We start from the raw sequence: 5,113 nt of genomic DNA on the forward strand, positions 1-5,113 counted from the left end.
ATACTAATAATAATAATAATGATAAAAATAATAATATTAGTGTTAGAAATGCTAAAAATGATAATAAAAATAATAATGAAAAAAAAATAATGATAATTCTAATAATAATAATAATAATGATAGTTCTAATAATAAAAAATTGATAATTTTTATAAAAAAATTTTAGTTTCAATAATACTACTACTTACATTAAAAATGATAATAATGATAATGATAATAATAATGAAAATGAGTAATAAGTAAACTACCTCAAAGAAGTAGTCCTAAAAAAAATGCCCAAGTCCGGGTTTGAACCCGCGACGTTCCGCTAACCCAATAACATCCTTAACCATTACTCCATTTGTGTTTTCATGAAATAATTCCTAACTGAAACTATATAATTCGAAATTTCTATTTCTTTTCACCTTCATCAACATCAGTCATCATCATTATATCTTAATCGTGATCTTTATTATCATCGTCATTTATCATTAACACCATCATTATATTATCTTAACCATCATGATCATTATCATCATGCGGTTCTATCATCATCATCCTAATTGCTCACCATCCATAACATCATCATATCATAACATAGATATCTTTATTATTGAAATGTCCCGTTCTTATTGATTAAAAACGTTCCATATTAATTGATTTCGTTGCGAGGTTTTGACCTCTATATGAGACGTTTTTCAAAGACTGCATTCATTTTTAAAACAAACCATAACCTTTATTTCATAAATAAAGGTTTAAAAAGCTTTACGTAGATTATAAAATAATGATAATCTAAAATATCCTGTTTACACACGACCATTACATAATGGTTTACAATACAAATATGTTACATCGAAATCAGTTTCTGGAATGCAGTTTTTACACAATATCATACAAACATGGACTCCAAATCTTGTCCTTATTTTAGTATGCAACAGCGGAAGCTCTTAGTATTCACCTGAGAATAAACATGCTTTAAACGTCAACAAAAATGTTGGTGAGTTATAGGTTTAACCTATATATATCAAATCGTAACAATAGACCACAAGATTTCATATTTCAATACACATCCCATACATAGAGATAAAAATCATTCATATGGTGAACACCTGGTAACCGACATTAACAAGATGCATATATATAAGAATATCCCCATCATTCCGGGACACCCTTCGGATATGATATAAATTTCGAAGTACTAAAGCATCCGGTACTTTGGATGGGGTTTGTTAGGCCCAATAGATCTATCTTTAGGATTCGCGTCAATTAGGGTGTCTGTTCCCTAATTCTTAGATTACCAGACTTAATAAAAAGGGGCATATCCGATTTCGATAATTCAACCATAGAATGTAGTTTCACGTACTTGTGTCTATTTTGTAAATCATTAATAAAACTTGCATGTATTCTCATCCCAAAAATATTAGATTTTAAAAGTGGGACTATAACTCACTTTCACAGATTTTTACTTCGTCGGGAAGTAAGACTTGGCCACTGGTTGATTCACGAACCTATAACAATATATACATATATATCAAAGTATGTTCAAAATATATTTACAACACTTTTAATATATTTTGATGTTTTAAGTTTATTAAGTCAGCTGTCCTCGTTAGTAACCTACAACTAGTTGTCCACAGTTAGATGTATAGAAATAAATCGATAAATATTATCTTGAATCAATCCACGACCCAGTGTATACGTATCTCAGTATTGATCACAACTCAAACTATATATATTTTGGAATCAACCTCAACCCTGTATAGCTAACTCCAACATTCACATATAGAGTGTCTATGGTTGTTCCGAAATATATATAGATGTGTCGACATGATAGGTCGAAACATTGTATACGTGTCTATGGTATCTCAAGATTACATAATATACAATACAAGTTGATTAAGTTATGGTTGGAATAGATTTGTTACCAATTTTCACGTAGCTAAAATGAGAAAAATTATCCAATCTTGTTTTACCCATAACTTCTTCATTTTAAATCCGTTTTGAGTGAATCAAATTGCTATGGTTTCATATTGAACTTTATTTTATGAATCTAAACAGAAAAAGTATAGGTTTATAGTCGGAACAATAAGTTACAAGTCGTTTTTGTAAAGGTAGTCATTTCAGTCGAAAGAACGACGTCTAGATGACCATTTTAGAAAACATACTTCCACTTTGAGTTTAACCATAATTTTTGGATATAGTTTCATGTTCATAATAAAAATCATTTTCTCAGAATAACAACTTTTAAATCAAAGTTTATCATAGTTTTTAATTAACTAACCCAAAACAGCCCGCGGTGTTACTACGACGGCGTAAATCCGGTTTTACGGTGTTTTTCGTGTTTCCAGGTTTTAAATCATTAAGTTAGCATATCATATAGATATAGAACATGTGTTTAGTTGATTTTAAATGTCAAGTTAGAAGGATTAACTTTTGTTTGCGAACAAGTTTAGAATTAACTAAACTATGTTCTAGTGATTACAAGTTTAAACCTTCGAATAAGATAGCTTTATATATATGAATCGAATGATGTTATGAACATCATTACTACCTTAAGTTCCTTGGATAAACCTACTGGAAAAGAGAAAAATGGATCTAGCTTCAATGGATCCTTGGATGGCTCGAAGTTCTTGAAGCAGAATCATGACACGAAAACAAGTTCAAGTAAGATCATCACTTGAAATAAGATTGTTATAGTTATAGAAATTGAACCAAAGTTTGAATATGATTATTACCTTGTATTAGAATGATAATCTACTGTAAGAAACAAAGATTTCTTGAGGTTGGATGATCACCTTACAAGATTGGAAGTGAGCTAGCAAACTTGAAAGTATTCTTGATTTTATGTAACTAGAACTTGTAAAATATATGAAGAACACTTAGAACTTGAAGATAGAACTTGAGAGAGATCAATTAGATGAAGAAAATTGAAGAATGAAAGTGTTTGTAGGTGTTTTTGGTCATTGGTGTATGGATTAGATATAAAGGATATGTAATTTTGTTTTCATGTAAAATAAGTCATGAATGATTACTCATATTTTTGTAATTTTATGAGATATTTCATGCTAGTTGCCAAATGATGGTTCCCACATGTGTTAGGTGACTCACATGGGCTGCTAAGAGCTGATCATTGGAGTGTATATACCAATAGTACATACATCTAAAAGCTGTGTATTGTACGAGTACGAATACGGGTGCATACGAGTAGAATTGTTGATGAAACTGAACGAGGATGTAATTGTAAGCATTTTTGTTAAGTAGAAGTATTTTGATAAGTGTATTGAAGTCTTTCAAAAGTGTATAAATACATATTAAAACACTACATGTATATACATTTTAACTGAGTCGTTAAGTCATCGTTAGTCGTTACATGTAAGTGTTGTTTTGAAACCTTTAGGTTAACGATCTTGTTAAATGTTGTTAACCCAATGTTTATAATATCAAATGAGATTTTAAATTATTATATTATCATGATATTATCATGTATGAATATCTCTTAATATGATATATATACATTAAATGTCTTTACAACGATAATCATTACATATATGTCTCGTTTAAAAATCATTAAGTTAGTAGTCTTGTTTTTACATATGTAGTTCATTGTTAATATACTTAATGATATGTTTACTTATCATAGTATCATGTTAACTATATATATATCCGTATATATGTCATCATATAGTTTTTACAAGTTTTAACGTTCGTGAATCACCGGTCAACTTGGGTGGTCAATTGTCTATATGAAACATATTTCAATTAATCAAGTCTTAACAAGTTTGATTGCTTAACATGTTGGAAACATTTAATCATGTAAATATCAATCTCAATTAATATATATAAACATGGAAAAGTTCGGGTCACTACACTACCTACCCGTTAAATAAATTTCGTCCCGAAATTTTAAGCTGTTGAAGGTGTTGACGAATCTTCTGGAAATAGATGCGGGTATTTCTTCTTCATCCGATCTTCACGCTCCCAGGTGAACTCGGGTCCTCTACGAGCATTCCATCGAACCTTAACAATTGGTATCTTGTTTTGCTTAAGTCTTTTAACCTCTCGATCCATTATTTCGACGGGTTCTTCGATGAATTGAAGTTTTTCGTTGATTTGGATTTCATCTAACGGAATAGTGAGATCTTCTTTAGCAAAACATTTCTTCAAATTCGAGACGTGGAAAGTGTTATGTACAGCCGCGAGTTGTTGAGGTAACTCAAGTCGGTAAGCTACTGGTCCGACACGATCAATAATCTTGAATGGTCCAATATACCTTGGATTTAATTTCCCTCGTTTACCAAATCGAACAACGCCTTTCCAAGGTGCAACTTTAAGCATGACCATCTCTCCAATTTCAAATTCTATATCTTTTCTTTTAATGTCAGCGTAGCTCTTTTGTCGACTTTGGGCGGTTTTCAACCGTTGTTGAATTTGGATGATCTTCTTGGTAGTTTCTTGTATAATCTCCGGACCCGTAATCTGTCTATCCCCCACTTCACTCCAACAAATCGGAGACCTGCACTTTCTACCATAAAGTGCTTCAAACGGCGCCATCTCAATGCTTGAATGGTAGCTGTTGTTGTAGGAAAATTCTGCTAACGGTAGATGTCGATCCTAACTGTTTCCGAAATCAATAACACATGCTCGTAGCATGTCTTCAAGCGTTTGTATCGTCCTTTCGCTCTGCCCATCAGTTTGTGGATGATAGGCAGTACTCATGTCTAGACGAGTTCCTAATGCTTGCTGTAATGTCTGCCAGAATCTTGAAATAAATCTGCCATCCCTATCAGAGATAATAGAGATTGGTATTCCATGTCTGGAGACGACTTCCTTCAAATACAGTCGTGCTAACTTCTCCATCTTGTCATCTTCTCTTATTGGCAGGAAGTGTGCTGATTTGGTGAGACGATCAACTATTACCCAAATAGTATCAAAACCACTTGCAGTCCTTGGCAATTTAGTGATGAAATCCATGGTAATGTTTTCCCATTTCCATTCTGGGATTTCGGGTTGTTGAAGTAGACCTGATGGTTTCTGATGCTCAGATTTGACCTTAGAACACGTCAAACATTCTCCTACGTATTTAGCAACATCGGCTTTCATACCCGACCACCAAAAATGTTTCTTGAGATCCTTG

This window comes from Rutidosis leptorrhynchoides, chromosome 2 (genome assembly GCF_046630445.1).
Source record: "Rutidosis leptorrhynchoides isolate AG116_Rl617_1_P2 chromosome 2, CSIRO_AGI_Rlap_v1, whole genome shotgun sequence".
NCBI lineage: Eukaryota > Viridiplantae > Streptophyta > Magnoliopsida > Asterales > Asteraceae > Rutidosis > Rutidosis leptorrhynchoides.